At 33.2% G+C, this 24,592-nt stretch overlaps 1 long non-coding RNA gene across 1 annotated transcript in view; it reads right to left on the bottom strand.

The window, feature by feature from the left end:
* LOC309660162 overlaps positions 1 to 23,785 on the bottom strand; it is a 164,164-nt gene extending 140,379 nt beyond the window's left edge. Inside the window, exon 1 of the long non-coding RNA XR_014263223.1 lies at positions 22,357 to 23,785. This is a non-coding gene — a long non-coding RNA (uncharacterized lncRNA). The remainder of the gene's footprint in view (positions 1 to 22,356) is intronic.
* Between the last annotated feature and the right edge of the window lie 807 nt (positions 23,786 to 24,592).

Raw genomic sequence — 24,592 nt, 5'->3', positions numbered from 1 at the left:
GAAATCAGAAAGCTAAAACAATCTGCCACACCTCAAACTGGGTATAATAATTGTGTCAGGATGTGAAGTTTGTGTTCTTTCCAATATAAACTACCGTTTCCGTTGAATCTCATACATACTCAAGGCACAAATTACTAAAGAAGCTAAGGCTGGGAGATTAAAAAAATAATAATACAAGTTAGGCAAAATAAAACTGACTTAAGATAGGTATGTATTTTTATCAGAATAAAGTATTAATGTATGTGTATACATATATAAAAATATAAATAAAGGAAGTTTTCATGAACCAGATAGCTTCCATGATAAAGCAAGTATTCTACAGTTGTAAGTAGAATTTCTGGAGAGTTCTAGAAAATGGGTACAGAATAAGCTAAGGATCATACAAGTATATGAACTTAAATGTTATATTCCTGGAATACTGATAATTACTGAGGCTGAAGACATTTATTGTTAGAGTCTGGATCCAATCTCCTAGGTTTCTTAAACACATGTAACCTCTTAATATTTAATTCCCTCTTTTTCCAAAAGTAACATACACCTAACAAAATCACACGCACACAATTATATATTTATCTACTTTTTAAATATTTATATGAATAGACCTTACATAGCATTGTAGATCTGTACGTATATATATAATTGTTAGAGGGACTTCAGTGTAGTTTTAGGACAATAACAAATTCAGTACCAGCTTTAAAGAGAAAATCATTTAAATATCCAAACAGCCTATGTTTGTTAAAGGTCTTCTGACTTTTAAAGGTCAGAAGCCCAGAATCAGCATTTTAATGATATTTTCTAAAGGATTGTTACCATTTCCTGTTGATATAATTTTAACAGTATTTCTGCTTGCTAATCATTTTGTTCTGTTCATATAACCAGGAATTCCATGTATTCTCTCATTTTTTCCATCATTTGAAGTGGTGTCTCCTGAACCACTTCCTTGATTTGGTGTCCACATTCCTTCTCAGGGATCTTAGGATATCAGTGATGAAATTCCCTCCAAATCATTTTTTTTTTCCTTCCTTCCATTCTCAGTTTGCCTGCAAACATGCTACCTACACTTATTCTTTGATAATCTTCCAATGAGCATGCTTCTTCCCTGCAGATCATGTTCTTGGCTGTATTCCCCAAGTCATATTTCTCAGAATATTGTCATTTTTGGTTTCCTCTTCCTCAGGCTAATTCATTAATCACTGAGAGTTATGTCTACCTCTTCCAACATTCTACACAATCAGGTCCTCTAAGGCTTCTAATGACGTCTTAAACATAGAGACATTTCCTTTACCACTATTTTGCTTAACTTCTCTTGCTTGATGAAGTGGAAAAAGCATAGGCCCTTGAATGATTCATACAGGTATTTCAATCCAAATTTTGTTTCTGTGTTATTTTAAATGTAATTTTCCCACTTATACACAGAATTTAGATAAAGTAATTTTCAAGGCTGCTGTTTGACTGAAAAATCACCCAAAATACCAAACACAATTGGACATGCAATGATTTATAGGTTGCATTCCAGCTACCAAGTACCATAGTACTTGTTTTAATCTCTATATTTTAATACATCCCCAGTAACTTATATATAGTAGTAATGAATAAATGTGACTTAATATATGAACTTATTTTCCTTTAATCTTGGTGAAACTAAACACCATCTAAAAAAACCTAGGGGTTCTGTTTTTCAAATTTTCTATACATATTCTTCTTAGAATAGTCAGCCATTCCTATGATTTCAGAAATCACCTGTACGCAGATAGTGCCTAAATCTTCATTTCTGGCTTTGAGATCTTGAGTTCAAGTCTTACATGTATAGTTCATTGATAGTCAACTTGTACATCAAACTGGAAATAAGCTCTTTTCATAATTTCCCAGGATACTTCAGAAAAGTGTTGTGGTATAAAAATTATCAGCAATTATTATCCTCCTGTTCACTGACTGTGTATCACCATTTATTAAATGATGCTCCCATCCTCTCAGGCACCCTTTGCCCAGACATACATAATCTGTGACTAAGTTCAGACAATTAAATTGCAAACTGCATCTCTCATAAATATGTATGATTCTTGCATTAATTTTTTGGCCAACATTCTAGCTTCTGCTCTTGTTTTCTCTTACATCAGAATGTTGGAAAAGAATATTGATTACCCATTTTCTTTCATTGTTATCGTTGTAATATACTTCTTCTGGTTTTCTTTTTCTTTACTTTTATAAAGAACACTTTATAAAGTGGTAAGAACACTTAATAGATGATCTATCACCTTAGCAAATTTTTAAACATATAATACAATACATTACTGTTGACTATAGGTACAATGTGGTAGAGCAGATCTCTAGAACTTATTCATTCTACAAAACTGGAACTTCATGCACATTGATTAGTAACTCCCCATTTCCCCCTTCCCACACACCCTGGAAATCATCGTTCTACTCTTTGATTCAATGGCTATTTTAGATACCTCATATAAGTGGAATTATAAAGTATTTGTCTTTCTGTAGCTAGCTTATTTCACTTAGCATAGTGTCCACAAAATTCAGCCATGTTGTTGCATATTACCAGAATTTCCTTCTTTTTTAAGGTTGACTAGTATTTCATTGTATTTATATACTACATTTTCTTTATCTTTCCATCTGTCGATGGATGTTTAGGTTGTTTCCACATCTTGGCTATTGGGAATAGCACTACAATGAACATGGAAGTGCTAAAAGCCACAGTGGTATTTTTTACAGAAACGGAAAAAATAATTCTAGGAATTATAAGGAACCACAAATAGGCAAATCAATCCTGAAAGAGAAGAACAAAGCTGGAGGTATCACACTTTCTGATTTCAAAATCTACTACAAAGCTACAGTAATCAATCTAGCATGGTGCTGGCATAAAGACAGACATACAGTACAGACCACTGGAACAGAATGGAGAACCCAGAAATAAATCCACTCATACACAGTCAATTGATTTTTGAAAGGGAGTCAAGAATACACCATAGGGAAGGAATAGTCAAATGTTGTTGGGAAAACTGGATATTCACATGCTAAAGAATGAAACTGGACCCTTAACTTACACAATACACAAAATCAACTTTAAATGGATTAAAGACTTAAATGTCATACTTGAAACTGAAAAGCTCCTAGCAGAAAACATAGAGGAAAAGCTTCAGGACATTTGTCTTTGCATGATTTCATATATATGACAGCAAAAGCACAGGCAACAACAACAACAAAAAAAAAATGAACAAGCTGGACTACATCAAAACGAAAAGTTTCAGCACAGCAAAGAAAACCATCAACAGAGTGCGAAGACAACGTACAGAATGGGAGAAAATATTTGCAAGACATATGTTTGATAAATGGTTAATCTCAAAAGGATGGGGGGAGGGAGAGATTGGGAGTTTGGGATTAACATGTTCACTCTGCTATATTCAAAATAGGTAACCAACAAGGACCTACTGTATAGCACAGGGAACTTTGCTCAATATTCTGTAATAACCTAAATGGGAAAAGAATTTGAAAAAGAATAGATACATGGATATGTATAACTGAATCACTCTGCTGTACACCTGAAACTAACACAACATTGTTAATCAACTATGCTCCAATATAAAAGCAAAGTTTAAAAAAAGCAAAAAGATATACATATAAAGAACTCCTACAACTCAACAGCAAAAAACCTAACAACTCTATCAAAAAATGGGCTAAGGACTTGACTAGACATTTCTTCAAAGAAGAAATATAAATGTCCAACAGGTATATGAAGAAATGCTCAAGGTCACTAAGCATTAGGGAAACCAAAACTACAATGATTTCCCATTTTGTACCGACTATAACTAAAGACTCTCATTATTTGACCCCAGGCCTGTCCTCACACCATCATTCCAGTCCTTTACCTCACGGTTCCCTCTTAAAAGCAGCATACCTCAGCCACATTAGGCTAGTCAGGATTTACCAACATAGTCTTGGTAAATTTCCATCTTGATTTCCATCCTTCCCCTTACTTACTGCTCAAATACTTCTCCTCTCATTCTTATCTATTTTTTTGAAAGCTACACATCCTGCAAGACGTAGACTTAGCTCTAATGTCCCACTTACATTAAACCTTTCTTATAATATCAGCCTGATGTAATGTTGGCTTAGGTCTTCTATAACATTTTTGGGGGGGACAGTTGGGGTGGATAGTGGTGAGGGAGTATTTATCACTACCTTATTCTATATATTATCTGTATTTTATCTCCACTAATCTTTTGTTAATACTTGGAATCATGAACTTAGTCATAGATATGTATTTCTGAAGTTTCTGAAGAATGTATTTTGTGTACCCTTTTATTAGCTCTGTGTAGATCTTTATAATGTATAAATTATTTCTGCATATATTATACAAATTTTTTTTGCTATAAAAGCTTTACAAGTCAGAGATAGATAAAAATGGGATAAAATACTATATGACCAGTCAATTGTGGTGAGATCATAACACATTTTATTCTTATTTAATCAATACTAAATTGTGGCTTTGAAACATTTGGAGGCTGGTAAAATATCACAGGCATGTGAGTAGAGGCTCAAAAAGCACTTCACAATTCTTTTAACTCTAAGACCTGGGAACCTGGAATGCAAAATAAATATGTCACTTTTCATGAAGTTATGTTATTGTTTTATATTAATATGTAAACATAATTGCCTACTTTGCTTTGGGGGATATAGAGGCCTGGTGTGGAGATTAACAGCATTGCAAGACCATGTCAGCCTGGATCACTGAACCACAGCATGTATGATCTAGTATAGAGAGTTTCTTGTGCCGAGATCAAACATGGTGTGGGCAAGCATAAATTTTGTGTGCATGAGTTAAACCAGTGGTTCTGTTTATTTGGTTATTATTACATCACATTCTTGCTATCCTAATAGAGCTTGCAATCTTGTAATTCTAATCATTTGACTGTAGATTCTTTCAGGTTTTCTATGTAATAAACTTGTCTTCACTTTGCAAAATATAACATTTTTTTTTTTCCCCAACATGATGCCTTTTATTTTGGGCTTATTTACTTGCTATTATTTGCTAAATTTTGAACATAAGAAATATAGTGAACATACTTTGCTTGCTCCTGATTTTGGAGGGAAGGCTTTTAAAAAGTTACTATTAAATATAATACTTGTAAGTTTTTATCAGTTTATCTGGTTAAGAAAATTACTTTTGTCATTCTACTTAGGATTGTTTTCTCATCAGTCATAAATGAGTATGAATGTAATCTAATGATTCCCTAAATCCACTGAAATCAACATGATTGATTTTCTTTAATCTTCTAATGTAGAGAATTACATCAATGGATTTTAAAATATTCATCCAATTTTTAATTATCGGGGAAGTGTTGTATTTTTAAATGACTATTATTTTTCTAATATTTATTTTTTAAATTTATGAGTATATTAGCCTGTAATTTCCTTTTCTTCTAAGGTTTTTGAATCAAATCTATAGGAGATTCATAAAATTATTGAAAGATATTTGGTTCTGTTCTTGTTTAATACTCCAAACAATTTCTGAAAGCTAAAATTTCTTGCTTCTTGAATATTTGGTAGATATATTCACCATTAAATGATAACTTTTGGGCATGATAACTTTATTTATTCAGAGCTAAAGCTGAGATAGACAATTTTCTCAGCCTTTATCCCTGTGAGATAGATATTTTATTTCTAATAAACAGTACCTCAGGATTGTCTCCTGTGTCCAAGTTCTAAGTCATAAAGGAATGTATATGCCCTAGGAGCTGGGCTTTGGTATTGCTAAATTATGTCTCTAAACCCATACAGGCTCTAACTTTTTATCTTTTGAGTATTTTTCACTTTCTTGCCACCTCTGCTATGTGTGTTCATGTACATTCATACACATACTGTTATCTCTTCATAGTTGATCACAAAGCATACATTTTCTAAGTATTCTCTTTCTTATACTAAATTTTCAGATATCTATTTTTTAATCATGAAATCTTTAGGGCAATTCTTCCTGTTCTTATGCTATAATATATCCTTTTCAGTTTATTATCTATTTTTTTTTTTTGGAACAGTGAGTGTATAGTCACACAAAGTGAATTATTTTCCCATTAGACACTTGTTTAGACACTTGTTTACTGCTAGCTTCTCCCTCTCAGATTTAATGTTAGAAGACAGAATCTTATTCCCAATAGTCAGTTCAAATTCACATGGTTGAAATTCATCTAGCACATCTCTAGTGGGTGAAGAGATATGCAAATACCCATACAAGCTTGAACAATAAATACTAATATCTCCAGAATATCCTGACCTCAAGTCTTTACATTCAGTATTTACTCATGCCTTGCCTAACTCACCTTACTTTCTAGCAGTGAACTGCTGTCTTGAAATTGATTTTAAAATGACTTTTATTCCACTGTGGGGAGAGCAAATGATTTTTGACTGGCACATAACCTTTGTCCTTGAACTAAGTTTGGGTTCTGTACAGGGAGGTAGACTTTTACTACAGTTAGCAGGATATAGTATTTTAACTCTAAACCTTTATTTTAGAAGCTGATCTGTGTGACCATGTTTAAACTTTTTTCCAGTTGATCTCGCAATCCCATTATGATGTCAATGAGCATCGTCACAAGCACTTATGCCATGTTTTTTCATTGTCATTGGAGAACTCTGCCTCCTCCCCCGCCACCTTTTACATTCCCCTTGGCCCTTCCTGCTTAGCTGAGCCCTACAGATTAGAAAATCTGGTAAGGTGGTACTATAAGATTAATTCATTGGAGAATTATTTCTCCTATTATTCTTTTACTTCTCATAGGCAATAAATTTACTGAACCAAAAAGAGATTAAAAAGTTAAATTTTAGCCTTAAATTATGCCCTGCAAGTCACAGAGCAGTAAAATATACTTAAAGCCATGAAGGCACTAAGGGAGTCATCATAATTTGATGTTGCTAAGAGCAACTAGGACATTTAAAGAGGAGAATTAAGGGAATAAAAATTAAGATCACAGTAAAAGAGAGAAAAATGTTTCAAAGAAAGGATGAAGACATTTTGTGGGCCTGACCTCTTCTTAGTTAATTATTTGTGGATAGGTCTGTTTTTACATTTTATGAGTATAAATAATGCTTTCTACACTTTTCATTCTACTCCTTTTGTTCAGGCCTCCAACCTGTATCCAAAAATGCAGCAGACTGTAGTTGAAAAAGTATATATTTCAGACTCAGGCATATCTAGGGTTACACATTAATGTCTCAGCTAACGTACTGACTGCATAGTCTTGGGCAGTTTTGTTAATCACACTAAATCTGTTTATCATGTTTTATTATTGTTCTGAAATGTAGTATATAAGATACCTAACATAGAGAAGGTGTCATATACAGGTACAAGAATCAATATGAACACTTATATTCTTCATTTCTTCTAAAGCTATGCATAGTAGCTAAATTACCCATGAACTGCTCATATTATATGTGTGGATCAAAGGCATTGGATAATAATTAGATATGCTCCCTACATCTTCAATTGGAAGTCTGATTCATCCACACACCCCATTACAAATAACCTTAAGTATTTATGAACTAATTAGATATTATCACATAAAGATAATACCACCTTAAATTCAATAATCCATTTAAAAATATAGATAGCATTTTTCTTTGCTACAAAAACATTATTTGGGTCTCTGGATAGACACTATAAATACAATTTTGAAACTGAAAAAAATTTAACAACCTTGGTTACATTTGGTTTCAAGAAGAGCGTTACTAATGTCATTGTAAATAATGAACACTTTAAACATCTATGTGAGGCATTAGGGATTTAAGGATTGCTCACTAATTTAAAAACAGCAATTAGCATAACACAAAATTTCCCATAAGAATTGGAACTGGTCCAAGTTGGCCCCAGGGATCTCAGCCACAAGAAGTCATGACCTCCACTCTAGTACACCACAATTAATAGGACAGTTTCCAGTTTCAGCAATATTCTCCTTTCTATAAAACATTACACATATCTACAAAATATAGGTTTTATTTTGCATTCTATTGCTTCTCCTACTAGATAGTTTTCCAGGGTACCACTGTAATCCTGACTCTGCCATTTACAACTGAATGATCTGAGGCAAAATTAACTTAAATTCTGTGTGCTTCAATTTTCTCACTGCTATAGTTGAGACAATAATAGTACCTTCCACAAGGAGATGTTGGGAGGATTAAATGAGTTATTGTGTATAAAGTTTTTATAACACTAAATTAAGTACAATAAAAATGGAAGGTGGATAGCAGAGAGAACTTGGGGTAGCCTACACTATTAAAATCCTAGTAAAAGGATTAGTATTTAAGAAGTAGAATGTCTTCATCACTGGACTTCTTTGACAGCTACTCAAAGTAAGAAATGTATTTTACATCACAATCCTAGGAAACCATGGGTGTACATGTATACACACAAAATGCCAAAACAATACTTTTTATTCTATTAATGTTTTTAATTATTCTATTCTATTCTGCTTTATTCTGTTGTGTTGAAAAATAAATTCCTGGCCATTCTCCACTAGATTAATTTTATAACCCACAAAAGTGTTACAACGTCTAGATTAAAAACAATTGTCTATTGGTCCTTAAATATATTAACTGCTTCCAGGGCACTTTCTCTTTTGTTCTTTACCCTCCTCTCCCTTACTTCCCTCTTCCTCTCTCTTATCTCCATGTGGCAGGGTGTGTGCTATCTGAGAAATGACTGGGACACACATACTTTCAGCTTTCAGGGTCACACAGGAGTGACACTTCTCCACCACCTTCAAAGAAAAAGCCTGATGGTTCTGCTGTGACTCAAGAAATCAACTGGCTGTTTCTAACCCAATCCCTGGTGAAAAAGGTGCCCCTCTCTGGTTACTAAAATCACGTAGGGAAATTAGATACTGAACACACATAAACAATGGCTGCAACAAGTCTATCCCTTGAGAGCCCAGATCTCACACACATGCTTGAGGTATATAGACAACTGTCTTCAGTTATATAAACACCAAAGAATGTCTCATTCAATGCAACTGTCCCATATACCTATTATGTAAATGAAGTTGTAGCTATTATGACTATAGTTATATGTACTATCCTATCTTATTCCACAATCTGAAGCTGAAGTATATGTAACATTTAAATGCCCAGATGTTTCTTTTTAAAAACCTGCAACCTTTGAGCTATCTGATCATTTAAAATGACTCCATAAACAAACAAATGAATATAACAAAACAGAAACAGACTCACAGATGTGGAGAACAAACTAGTAGTTACCAGTGGGGAGAGGGAAATGGGAAGGGGTGAGATAGGGGTAGGGGATGAGAGGTACAAACTACTATGTATAAAATAAATAAACTACAAGGAGGTAGTATACAGCAGAGGTAAATATAGCCATTACTTTATAATATCTTTAAATGAAGTATAATTTATAAAATATTGAATCACTATGTTGTAGACCTGAAACTAATATAATATTGTACATTGGTTATACTTCAATAAAAATAAAAATAAAAAATAAATATGACTTCACATACAAAATATAATAGTGAATGGAAAAATAAGGCTTCTACACTAAACATTCTAATTTAGTAGAGGCTACAAGTTGAAGGAATACACAGTGATCATTGGTATAGGTCCTATACCTCATACCACTAGACAAGAACAATAAAGTAAATTCATTATTGACATACTCAAGTCTGAAAATCTGCAGTCTGCCCATTCATTGCCAATGTGGCTATAAAGGCCTGTGGAGGGAATAACCACACATCCCCATCCAGCTTGATGCCAGAGCTCTAATTTCCTTAAAATTTTAGACTACTACCCAAAGATTTAATTGGGGGCAGGGAACCATCTTATTTATGTCCAGCAGCAGAAATCTTTTAAACCATGAAATTTTAATGTGAAGCCCACTCTTGAACTCTCTTTTAGCCATAGATGTATACAGCTTCAGTCTGTGTTGTCAGTTCTTAGCATTTGACTCTGACTAATGAGAAACAGCAGGCAAAACTAGTCACCTCTGTTCCCTGCCTGCCATCTGATAAATTGTGCCAACAGGTGAGAGTACTATTGATATTACCTTTGCAGAACATAGCAGCCATTGGAGTTTTACGGGAGGAGATAAAGAATTCGGCTCCCTGCTATTTTATGTTTGTTTTGTTGTTGTTGTTTTAATTTCCCATTGGATGCCAAGCTAACTTCTGACATTTCTGACTTTCATTTTCTGGCCTGCCATAACTACAGCGTGAGGCAAAGAAGTCACTTTTGGCAGTTTCTAATTATGGACACTTAGCAGTGTTGGATCTCTGGCAGAAAGGAGAAAGGATCTCTTTTCTCACAACAGTATGTATGTATCTGTTCTTTCTTCAGACCGGTCAGCTTAAATCGAAAATTCTCTCTTTAGCAGCACTGACATTTATCTCTTTTAGCACCTTACTGAGGAGTGAACATAAGTCATTGCCACACACCAATAGCTTGATATTTTTTTGGAGAGTCCTATTTTTTCTAAAATGTCCCATGTTCTTCCAGAGCCTTGACTGTGAATTCTAAGCAACAAAAGTCAGTATTTTAACCAACCGGTTAGCTACAATATAATAAGGTTATTTCTCACAAGCTTAGGGTTGCTAGATAAAGTACAGGATGCCCAGTTAAACTTGAATTTCAGATAAACAAAAAATAATTTTTAGTATGCGTGTGTTCCATGAAATATCTGGACATAAACTAAAAAATTATTGTATATCAGAAATTTAAATGTAACTGGGGGTTGCTCGTGTTACTTGCTACGTAAGCACAAAGTGGAGGATCCTCACCCCCCTTACAGGATTTATTATCTGGAATCCCTAACATTGTGTACTAATTGTTGATGCATTATACACAGTCTGTGCATATTCTCATAGAGTCCAAGGAGAGAATCCAAAGACTTCCCAGGATTTTAAGGACTGGAATTGGGCATTTGATAGACTTGGTGAACTTAATCCATGAATCCATCATTTGTCTCTGCTTCACTCTAAATGTTGGCATTATTCTTTCAATTTTTCCCATATGATAGAATGGGAACAAGATGGATATAATAGCATCCATTACAAGTTCCTGCCTACACTGAATTTTGGATCTAATATTTCTTCTTTTTGTACTTATGTTAATTCAATACCCCCTCACACTAATCATTCAACATAATGGCCCTAATATCCTGGTCATCTTTTATCACATCATTGTATTTTATTCTTTCAGAACAATTATTTCTTCCTGAAATTTTTTTACGCAGTTATTTGTCCATATGTCAATGGTCTGTCTTTCTGATTAGAGTTTAGACATAAAGTCTAGACATAAAGTAGACATAACAGCAAGAACTCTTTACTCAGAGTATGAAATTTGTCCACATGTATAAACAGTACAGACTTTTTTCTCTCACAGATTATCTACCACTAACATGTTTTTTACACAAGTCAACCTCTAGCTTGATTTATTTTAGGTTACAAACTGATCTGTTTGTTTCTTCAGAAACTATGCTGTTTTCACACAACATTGCATCATACTCACAAAAACTGGATAGTCTGGTATTCACTGACATTCTCAGAAATTCAAAGGACATCTGATGTCCAATATATTCCTACACTCAAGTACTAAATTTACTAACGTCATCATATTTGTAAGTTATTTATAAATATTTCTAACAATTTCAAAAAATCTAAAAAGGATTCCTGTGATGGGAATACCACCTTCACTATATGTTGCTTCTAATTACTAGCACTTTTCCCTAAAAAGATTTAGGTGAATAAGGAAGTTGAAAACAACCAGAATATGTCACTCCAAAATATGCCTCTCTGATATGAAAATTATTTTGAGCTGAAGGCAATTAAGAAGCAGCAAACACATAAAAAAGCTCCCTCTTTTTCTTCCTAAAGGGAGGATATAGTATCTCCTTTTACTGGAGACAAGCTCTTTCCAAGTCCAGAAAGGACAGCAGAGGAATCTGCAAACCTTATGCCATTAGTTTACTCCCATACATTTACCTTCCCACAGTTTGCTGCCCGTGTAATCCTAACACTGCTTCCTTCCCCTTGTCCTACCATTGCTCTATAAATGTATTCCTTTGTTGAAAATTCAATTTAAGCCTAGTTCTAAGCAGTTACTTTGAGTTACTTTGCCTTTAGGTTTCTCCCATGTGGTATGTGCTACACACATTAATAAACTGTTTTTCTCTTGTTAATCTGTCTTTTTGTCAAAGAGTTCCAGTTCAAAACCTAAGACAGGTAAAGTTCTGCCTCTCCTACACAGATTAGGGAGGTAATTTCCACAACCTACAATAGGATATTTATTTGTATGTGATTTTTAGATCCAGACTATGTTTATAACCATAATTCTTACATTTTCAACCTAATCATTTTCATTTGTATGCGCACTGTAATCTAAACTAAATATATGTAAAACCAAGGTCATTATGCTCTTAGCAAACTCTGGCCATGTATTAAGTTGACCTTAGAAATCATAAAGACTAGGTGCTTCATCATTTCCAGGTGACTTTTCATCTTCTCTTTTAAGACATCACCAAATCCTTCTAACTCTTTTTTCGTATATTTTCTTATGTATAACACTATCTTTTAATCATCCCACCACAATTTAGTTAAATTATTTTCAATAGCTCTTAATGGTGCCATAGCCTCTTTACAAGGTTTCCTAACTAACAGTCTATTTAATGTATATTAAATTAGAAGTAATAGTCAGCTAAGGCAAGTGTCCTTTTGATCCCATTATTCAGCTTCTTATAGTACTATCATGTTGCCAAATAGCCACTTATATCAAATGAAAATTACTGGCCATGTCTTTTAAAATATTACGCCAATTAACACACAGAGACCCTGCAACACACAGATATACTTTACTGGGATGAGCTCATTCCATTTCATCTATGTTCTACTATAGTCCCAAGTATCATTTTATGGCTCAATGTGTGAACTGTTAGCCTCAGTAAAATATACAAGTGGATTTTTCTTTTTTTTTGAGGTGGATACAATATGGGCATTAATATCAGAACCATCTTAAAATCCTGGTTTCACCACTTATTAACTACCTAGTGACATGCTAGGCTTTTAAACTTTTTGTTTCTTATTTACTGTCTATATTTAAAAATATAGATAATAATACCTATCTCAAGTGTAGAAAGCTAATAATTAATGTGATATATTTTCCCCTAAAATCAGTTCGAGAGAAAAAATTCAGAGAAAAAGCAGCTCATAGAACATGCATGGTATTAAGACAACAAAATAAAAAATATACCAAAGTAAACAAAGGACAAGATATGTCAATTCTGAAAGTAATGTAATTGAGCTTAATACCTCTATTGCTAAAAATGGAATTTTCATGTTGGGTTACAAAGAAAGAAACAACAAAACAAACCAAAACCACAAAGAAAAAATTAAAAAAAGTAATACTCCCACAATGGTGTATTTTCTAAAGACTGAACTACAAAACTAAAACAAAGTGAGCCAAATATCTTGACAGTAAAATGATTCTCAGACTAATGAACAACAACAACATCAAATAATCAGAGATTAATATGTTTACAACAAAATGTAGAAATCAAGAAAAGTATTATTAAATAAGCAAAGTTATTTAAAAAAAAACTAGCTAAACAGTCATGGACTTTAACACAAACAGAAAAATAGCATAAATATATGTTTTAAAATATCATATGAACACAAAAAAAATGCATTGGAACAGCTGTTTCAAAAATCCCTTTAACCTTGAGCAGTCAAATGGGCAAAAATAAATGATATGAAAAAAAAGGCAATATGATTAATGCCATAGAATTACTAAATAATTAGAACTATAAATCATACAGAAAACATATGTCACTTTTAAGTGTCTATGAGATAGTTCCAACATAGGAATCATTGGTAAGGAATTAAAACACACACATGCGGGATCTTTAGCTGTGGGGATCCGGCATGCCGCAGCTAAAGATCCCACGTGCCGCAGCGGAGATCCAGCACGCGGCAACTAAGACCTGGCACAGACAAATAAATAAATAAATATTAAAACACACACACACACACACACACTCAAACACAAGTACACACCTTTAAAAATAGTCATCAAAAGAGAAATTTTACAGGTACCATTTTCTAATGGTATTTCAAAATTACAGAAATAAAAAAGAAAAATCCTTGGGGAATTCCCTGGTGGTCCAGTGGTTAGGACTCCACGCTTCCACTGCAGGGGGCACAGTTGGGGAACTAAGATCCTGCATGCGGCCAAAAAAAAAAAAAAAGAAAGAAAGAAAGAAAGAAAGAAAGATCTTTAACGAAGTCCTTACTCTACTGAGTTACTTCATGGTCATATAAAGCCAAATCATAGGTTTACATTTTTTTTAAGAATTTAAAAGGAATTTGGCCAAGAAAACTGGAACCCAAATGAAATAATACTGAGTTAAATCAAATTTATCAATTAGCAGATGATTATCAAAAAAGCTTCAAGAATAGAATAAATAAAGGTAAAGGGAGAAGTGATAATGAAGAGAAATGTAGCACTCATGATTAAACTCAATAGTTATTTTTTTTAGAAAAAATATAAACAAGGAAGATAACAGTTAAACTACTCTAATAAGGAGAAAAAACATACAGGGAGAGGGAGAGAAAGAACAGTTTCATGAAGTTGAAAATGTAAAAATAAACAACGGACCAAATAAAAGAGACTTAATTTTCAGATGATCAATACCATGTAAAAAACATTACATAAAATTCTGCAGTGTAGTATAAGAGTATATCGTTATTTTAGATTTCATTTACAAAAGTGTTTGACTACAGTTTACTATAACTTTTGAGGACGAATAACGTCAATTAAGGGTTGCCAACCCAGTTAACCCTTATCCCTCTGATATTAAGACCTATTAATAAGTTACAATGATAAAACAATATTAAAACTATGTGATATTAACATAATAGAATTAAAGTTTATTAGATTATATACATGTCCAGAAGTGTTCAAATATATGCAAAAAAGAGATATATAACATATTGATAAAAAACATTTGAAACCATCAGATAAAAATTATCTATTATTTTACCCATAAAAATTATCTAATATTTTATCCATAAAAATTATTAAATATTTTATAAAACATATTGTAGCTTATTTCATAATGTGGCAAAACTAAATGCAGATGGTTAACGGAGTTAAATGTGAAAAAAGGAAAATCTGTTATAACAAAACTCTATGCATTTCAAAATATTTTTTAAAACTGAGACTAACTACTATAGTTAAAGCACTCTTTTATAATGTTGGAAGTAATATTCTTTCCACAAGACAATTAGACATTGTAGCAAAATCCCTGGATTTGCTCACATACTTTGAGTTGTTATCTCCAGTTCTAGGAATTCATTAAAGATCAGATATTGAAACAAATGTGTATCCTCATTTATGGGACAGGCACTTACATATTAGAAAATGCTACACAGCCATTGTTAATTTCACTACCAATCAGTTAATGACAGGAAAAATGTCCATGGCATTCATTCACGCATTCAATCAGTTTAGCATCATGCTTGTGCCAGGTACTTTTCTAGCTTTTAGAGCTGTAGAGATAAAAACTCAAACAGATTAAAAAAAAATCTAGCTCTTTTAGCGTATACATTTTAGTGATACAGCACTAAGAAAAAAAAATCACTGTGGGAAACAGGAAATTATACACTCCATATTCTTAATATGAAGACAGAAGATTATAAAATCCGAATTTTTTTGCTTTTGGTGATATAAAAACGAATTGTTTCCTCAGGTTAAGGATCTTGAATCATGAATTAGCAGTCATTCCAGAGAAATGGTTAGGGAGGAAGGAAGTGTTGACTACAGACAAGTGAGGAGGGAAGTCTCAATTATTTTCAGATAAGGACAAAGGCTTGAGATATTCTTAAAATGTTTTATCTTTAAGATATTAAAATATAAATATTAATGCAAATAGATTGAAAGCATCTTTGGTCAGAATTATATGGTTATTGTTAATATTCCTTAGGTGTTTTGTCTGAAATTAGTACCCTTTGTATGATCTGAATTTAAAATCGCTAAACAGATTTCTTGCCATGGGGAAAAAAAAAAATCAGTCTTTGCAATTTCCCTTAGTTCCTTTCTCTATGTGTAAACCCTATTCATTGACCATGTCCTTTTCTGAAAAGTTTCCAGAACAGATCCACGGTATTCTTAACAAATTTATCTTTCCTGTCATATTTCCCAAACTGCAAATACTCAGCATTCATTACATGGGTTTTTTTCTGGGCTCTATCTTAAAGACCTGCACTGTAGCATATTTTAAAAATATTGATTTCAAGCTCATCAGCTCAGTGATGAGCATATCATCTCATTATGTGGGTTAAATAGGGTAAAAGTGCTTAATTACCTATGGAGTAGGTGTAAATACAAACACATTTGTTTCTACTTTCTCTCCCCATTGGAAACAAACTTGATAAAACTGGAAAAACAAACAAAAAAAAAACTCTAAATTTAAAGAGATAAGGAATAAAAATATAACAAAAATTCTTTTAAATGACCTCCATTTTACCAACTCACCGCATAAACCAGTGCTTTCCCGTTCTTCTGTTAAACACACGTGCTGAAGTCTCTGGCTTGCTGAATGCTTTTGGCTCACATAACTGTCTCACACACTCCCGTTCCCTCTGTTTCGGAAGGACGCGTACCAAGTATCAGATGTGCTTATACCTAAATCTGTTTGTACCAGTTGTTTTTGTTTTTGTTTTTTTTTCACTTACATAACTTACTTAAATATCACTTAAACTCATGAAAATAGGAGTGTGAAAATAGAGTTGCTTCTATAAAAACTAAGTTGTATGCCTTGAAAACAAGTTTGTAAAGGTGAGTTGCTTAAAATAAGCTTTCAAAGTAAGTGTGGGCTGGACAACCATAAAATCTGGGGAAGATATTACAGATGTCTAAAAGGATTCTGCACACAAATTGCTTACAAGTGGTTGTAATTGCTTGACGTGATTTAAAGAGATGGAAACAGAAAGTTGCAGAGGATGAGTTATGAGTATACTTTATGTAAAAAGAAAAAAAGAAGTAAAAGGAAAAGAAAAGTGCATAGGACCATCTATTAGCTGACTTACAAGCAAAGCCCTTGGCCTCAAATGATAAAATTTTAAAATAAACTCACATTTATACTTTCAAAGTTAAAATAAAACATATAAATTATAGACCACCTTTAATTATTTTGAGGTTTTCTCACATGGTAAATTATTTGAGTAAAAGGGCTTCTTCCATATTGTGTATATGTTAATCACCAAGGGCGACTTGCTTACCTTTGTTTTGATGAAAAGTGCCTCAGTATAACCCCTTCCTCATTTGATGCCCTGTGACTCTCACGTCTGCCTATCCCATAGACACAGCTAATTGGAACAATGGTGGTAGCCTAATCAAAGGAAGTCATTGGGTAGAGGCAAAAGACTGCTGACCTGTTCTAAAAACATGGAATGGAAAAATCAGATTCCTTTTTGGTGTATTTAGATTTCAAATGATGAAGACCTAGCTATTAATAGTGGGTATGGGTATCAAAGTTTCCTTGAAGTATATATTCAGGGTCAAAATTCTTTGAAATTGTGTGTAAACTGAACTTATGAGGGAAGAGGAATCATGCATAGGCGTTCAAGTGGAAGGAATCTGTGATATTCAGAGAAAAGCAAAAATGCCATGAAAGATGATATATTTTATTGCCTTTAAAATGAAATACTTTAGTGCCTGTAACAGTACTTTTCCCCCTGCTTTTTGAATAAGGGGCTCTGTGTTTATATTTTGCACTGGGTCTTGCAAAATATTTGCCCTATCCTAACAACTAATGGGAGTTTCTGTTTATTGAAGACTTAACATGTGTTAGGTTCTTTGGCAAGTGCTTTTAATGAAATGGCTCATTTTACTTCTTGAATTAGCCCAATTAATTTTACAAATAAAGAAATTGAAAATTGGCATGATAAAATTTCCCAAGAATAAACTTGCTTTTAAATAATAGCCAAAGAAACTGGAAATAAATCTAGGTCTATCTGATTCAAATGTCCATGATTTAAGTCATGATGTAGAAAGATGACCTTCTTTAACCCTTGCCCTTTCTCACTATTCATATACTCCCCTTTACAGAGATAAAGTAATGAACCTCTGTTTTTTGTAAGTAAAACTGCTTGACAAGTATCAGAAGTCTGCAATACTGTAAAGAGATTCCAAATTCAAGGAAGAATATCTTTTGGCATTCTTTTCCTTAACATTAGTAAAGTTCTTAGCCCGGAAAATTATTAATTTCATATATACATATATATGTATATACCTTAAAAATTATGTACAAGGGAGTATTCATCAGTGAAGTTTCTTTCTGTATTTAACTTATTAAGGAGGTGAATTTGTTGAAAATTAACATTGGGTCTCTATCTTTTGAAAAAAAAAATTGAAGTGTTTACTTGCAATCAGGTAGTTGTAAGAAATGCACTCAAATTATGTATGCATTTATACTTATGCAATTCTAATAATCAGTGAATTTATCTACTGACCAAGTATATGCTCTTTGCAATTTAGCGATCAAAAAATTTATTATGGGTGTAGTCATGTAAAGTGACATAATTGTCATCAATGGTTACTTTTTTTTAAATCATGACAATGTATACCACAGTTTTGCCTCCAGTGAGGCAAATCCTCACATTTGTGTGATATATGAACTCTTAATATTTATAAAATTAATTTGAATCACTGGTTATATAAGCTAAAAGTAGTTAAATATTGTCAGTTTCATATGATTCAACTTTATATATAGTGCATATTAAAAAATATATATATGTATATAAAAATTCATTAAATTCCACCACACTGTTAAACAGAAAGGGCATGCCATCCTGTGAAATTTCCAATACCTTAATATCTACTTATCCTCTTTTTATGATAGCAGCTCTTAAGTAAAAGTTCTGTCTATCTCTTTCTCTGTTTTTTGTGTCCTATTTGTTGTTATTTCTCAGTCTTGAAATCTGGCATAAGAATAGCAATATATTGTTTTGCAACCCTATTTTATGTCAATTCCTTAGCAACATTTCTCTTGTCGTTTCCTTAACAACATTTATTAAAAGAGAACATTCACAAGTAAATATAGGAGGAAGTAACTACCACTCAATTCTGAATTTTGATTTGAACTTTGCAAAGACCAAGATATATCAATATATGTGCACAAGTGCATGCACACACATACACACATTTCTTTTCTTTTTTTTTTTGGTTTTATTTCATTTACATAAAGTCAAGTATTTTAAGACTCTCTGAATAAGAGCTAAGCTATGAATAAAAGCAGGAACTTATGTTCCAGAAAACCATAATTTTACTGCAAGTGATTGCTAAGATATGCAAATGATTTTCAACCATTATCTTATCAGATGCTTAACTCAGAAATTCCTATTCCTCACTAGAGATTTTTTTCAAGTTTTTGATTGCTATTTTCAGATGTCTATTTAGCTATGATGATAAGTAAAATGTTCTTCTTATGAGTCCATTACTATTATAAATGTATTTCATCTTTATCTCATATAAATCATATCAAATAAGTTTCTCTATTTGGACAGTAACAAGTGAGAAACAGATGGCCCCAAATACCAAGAAATAAAGAAGGAATTCAAGCAGGAAACAACATATAAATATTGACAGCAAAATGGAAAACATAACCAAACTTTTTATAAGAATGGGTCTGCCTCAATGCTAAAAGCAGGTTATTTTTTAAGGGTATTTTCACATATTGATGTTCAATCAATGTGCCTTCCTGAACATCACATTTAGTCAGATACTTGTTATTTATATTGATAGAGTTAGAGGGAAAATGCTATGCTTATACATTGAATCTAGTCTTGTTTGTATGGTTTTTTAAAACAGGAAATTTTAAAAATCCAATTTTGAAGGAAAAATTCCCTATAAGAGTTTGCCAACAGTGAAAATGGTGCTTCATACAAGATTAATTCCAGGAGCACCAGTAGAGAAAATCCAAGTCTGATGAAATGGCTTCAAAAAATAGATAAAGATGGAATTATTTCAATAGAAAAAAAACTAAAAATGTATATTCCAATGAATGAAATTATAATATACTATCCCCATAATGTGCAAACAGGTTTTCACAATTCTGAACACTGGTATTTAAACAGATGTTGAGCTGATCTCTATCATGTGTCATCACATGAGCCAAGTCTTAAGAAACATGCACCACTGACTTTTTACGTCTATATGAAAAATAATTTCATATTTTAACTGTTGGTTTTCCATAATATAATAACAATATCAATGCACTTGAAAAATGACTCACAATGATTATTTATTATTATGGAGATAAATGGATTGGATATTATCTCATTGCTCTCTGTTTTGTTTTTTAGAAAAAATTTTATTTTTCATTATTGCTAACAGCAAACAAATATCTTCTTAAAACGGACTAGTATGTTTAATGTCTAGGTGTCTTTTGCAGAGTACAGTATTGAAGTTTAGCCTTTTCTGCCTCAGTTTTGCCTTATGTAAAATGATGATAATAATGAATACAATGATGATGATTATGAAAATAATAGTACATCCCATTAGTTTTCTTAAGCATCAAGAGCAATGATATAAGTCAATAAGTGAGCACATTACATATAATAAGCACTAAGTAAATAGTGGCCTATCTGAAAATATATTCATATATGCTGAAAAACTTTGGAAGAATACATGAAGGGGACACTTGTTGGAGTAGTTTATCACTGGAAAAGGTTACAAAACAAGAGGAATGGATTCATGACTCTAACACAAAGTTTACCATGCAGTTTTAGAAAAGTTTTTAAAATCTCCATGCCTCTTTCTTCATTTGAGAAATTGATGATAAAACTTTACCTATGGAGTTGTAAAAAGCCAAAGAGCTTATGTATGTGAAAGCCTTTTATTATGAAATGCTATATGATTCCAACTTTTCACATACTTACTAATTTAATCAGCGTTTATTTAGAACATTAGTAAGCACCTACTGGACCCAATGCTGATGCTGGAACACAAAAAGAAATAAGACAGATATTCTCCCTAACTTGGTAGTATTCAAATTTTATCAGTATAAACCATTATTGTAGCACCAAATTTGCTTCTTTTGAGTATCAGCTCCCCATTATTTGAGAATTCAAATTCTGTTTAAAGATTGAGTAAACTACTTTAAAAAATGATATGTATCATTTGAGCTTAGATGTTCATACTGTCCAACTTTGAACATTATTGAATGAAAAAGAGTATATTTTAGATGGAAAGTCTATTCAAGTCATTTCACAAAGTATAAAGAAAAGGAAATTCTCTTTATTCTTCAAAAACTAAATTGATGTATGCAGCTTTTTACTTATTCAACTTGACTACCTCAGTTATTCTTATTACTAAAATAATACCACCAGTGTGAAAAAATTTAAAGAACCAGATGTGGTCTTTGATCAACAAGGCAGAGACTGTTAATACTATTGTTATTTTTTTTTTAACAAATAGAGTTCCTATAAGAAGTTTTAATGAAGGGACTACTTACATATGTTTATGGAAATGAAAGGATGCTGAGGTACCTAGACACTATCAAAGGCAGGAAATCATTATCAAACCCAGACCCAAACGTTCACCAGGACTTGGACGGGAACTATGGATGACGTGCTTTGGGCAGAGTAGGACACTACCATGACCGAGACATTGAACCAGCACTAGAACGCATGGAAAAAGGAAGACAACTGGGGTTTTCCCTGAGTCTCCTATTTGCTGAGCCCAACCAGGAGCAAGTGAGAGAATGAGACCATATTACCCTAGAGCACAAAGTAAAAGGAGGGAGGTATATTGATGAGTATGGAGGCAAATGAAGACTAAACTACACACAAGTGATGTCATTTCAATTACACTAAGATTTAGGTGTTTGCTTCCTTTGTCTATTAACTAGTAGCCTTTGGTTTAGCTAATATTTGAATATGAGCTCATAAAAGCAAAATAATTTAGAATGGATTAGATGAGTTAATAATACCTCCTCTAACAGTCTCTGTATTTAAGAGATTATTTAGGAAAGCCAGTTTTTCCATTGACACTATTGGCCTATTAAAAATTAAAATTAAAAAATCATACCATATACATTTTAGTGTCTTCTTCATAATAAGGATATGCGTATAACATCATATGTCCTTAAAATTTGTAATGCAGGAGGTGATGTCAGCAAGCAGGCAGGCCAGAAGATCCCAACAGTCCTCTCCCCAAGAAAACAATGAAGAAACAACTACAAATAGAAGAAAATAGCTCTGGGAAAGCTTTGAACTACAAAGATGCAGCAGAAACCCCATGGAGCCTAGAAACCAATGACTGGCACATAGAAAAGCACAGGAAGCATCTTACCTCTGCTGCGCCACCCCATCTCCAGTCTGGAGCCGCTAGGTGCTAAGAGGGATTCCCTCAGAGGGCTTTCACTCCACTGGGAAAAGAACCGGAGGACTTCAGTCATCCTCATCACCACCGGGGACATCTGCAGCCTTCGCTACGGAGGGCTCCACAGCCGTCACTGCGGCTAATTCCAGTTGACAAGCTGCCTGGAGTCCCTGTGACTGTGTCTCCTCCCCAGGGCTGGAGCTGTGGCATGGAGACTTCCCCTGGGCGCTCTAGTTGCGCATGTGCCTTGTTTTCCATGATGAGACGCCACATTGGCTCGCCATCTAGTGGTCCGGAACTGCCACTGCACGGTGCCCGACCCAAGGAGTCCTAAGGTGCAGCTTTGATTTGCCATGCCTAGGGCCATGCTGCCAGTACACTGAATCCAGCCTTCGTGGTTCTAAACCCAGCTTTGATCTGCCATCACCCAGGCCACACTGCTGTACTGTGCCTTGCTCCCGAGTCCTGAGTTAGGGCTTTGACCCACCATCACCAGGGCTGTGCTGCCACTGCTCTATGTCCTGACCCTAGGTCCTGAGTCAAAAACGCAACAGGTAAATTTTGGTGGGAATGTTGAGAAAAGGGAATCCTTGTGCACTGTTAGTGTGAATGTACATTGGTACAACCATTATGGAAAACACTATGGAAGTTCCTCAAAAAATTAAAAATAGAACTACCATATGATCCAGCAATTCCAATTCTGGGTATATATTGGAAGAAAATGAAATCAGTATCTCAAAGAGATATCTGCACTCTTATGTTCATTGCAATATTATTCACAATAGCCAAGATATGGAAACAACCTAAATGTCCATTGATGGATGAACGGATAAAGAAAATGTGTTTATATATATATATATATATACACACACACACATATATACACATATATATATAATTTGTTGTGATTGTTCTGGTATTTTAATTTTTGTACTGAATCCATTTTTCTAAAAAAATTAAATATTTTTAATATATCTTAGAAAATTAGCAAAAATTAAGAAAGTTGAACATATTGCATTGTATAATATTTAGATAAGAATGTTTGAAAATATAGATATTTTATTCCCTCTCAATATAGCACATCACTCTTATTTAGGAGTCTCAATTATGACAAACATTCACACACACCTGAAATTTTATGTACAGTAACTACAAAAGTAAAAACCAAGGGCAGTCTGTCATCACTTTGATAGTTGAAACCATTTTAAATATTAGGAGGAATTCAGTTTGTATCAAACACACACACACACATAATGGGATATTATTCAGGAATAAAAAAGGAAATTCTGCCACCTCTGACAACATGTGTGAAACTAGAAGACATTTTGCCACTTGAAATAAATCAGAAAGAGAAAGACAAATATGGTTTAGTATCAATTATCTGTGGAACCTACAAGAAATAAAAAGCCAGTCTTACAGAAAGAGTAAAATTGTGGCTTCCTGGAGTGGGGGGGGGTGGGTAGGTGAAACGGGGAAGTATATTTCAAAGGGTACATGTTTTTAGTTATAAATTGAACAGGTTCTGAGGAGCTAATGAAGAACATGGTAACTGTAGTTAATAATACACTATTGCATACTTGAAATTTTGAGAGTAGATTTAAATGTTCTCACCACACAGAAGAGTTAAGTATGTGAGGTAACAGATGTGTTAATTAACTTGATTGTAGTAATCATTTCATATTGTATATGTATATTAAATCCTCACATTGCACACTTTAAATATATATGATTTTATTATCTATTATTCCTCAATAAAGCTAGAAAAAAACTGTAAGTAACGTGGAAACTAACTTATAAAGGCTAAGTTTTGTTTCTTGCACTGCTATTAGGAGTTGCTTACCATAATGTTTGAAATATTTCTAAACCAGTCTAGATTACACTGAATAAGAAACCTTCAATTATTTTTTTTTACCCACATAGTTATATTTATGTAAAAGAAAAATATCATATATCAGATACATGTGCTTGTGAGTAAATAAGTTCCATATATATTCATCTTATTTGGCAGTTTGCATTTTGTCTTTATTAGTTTTAAGGTCAAGAATGGTCTCCTTTTCCCCAAATTATGTCTATTTCATAGTCAGTTTCCACTTTACTCCAAAAGACTTGACTCAATCTTCCAATATCCATTGTGAGCCCTTGGCTCCCACAAAAATGCCATTTTTCTAAATCCTGTATTAGAGGAAACCTTCAATTATTTTCTAAT

This window comes from Balaenoptera physalus (genome assembly GCF_965194825.1).
Source record: "Balaenoptera physalus genome assembly, chromosome: 4".
NCBI lineage: Eukaryota > Metazoa > Chordata > Mammalia > Artiodactyla > Balaenopteridae > Balaenoptera > Balaenoptera physalus.
The sequence above is the reverse complement of the archived record's forward strand: the minus strand, read 5'-3'. Positions and strand labels throughout refer to the sequence as shown.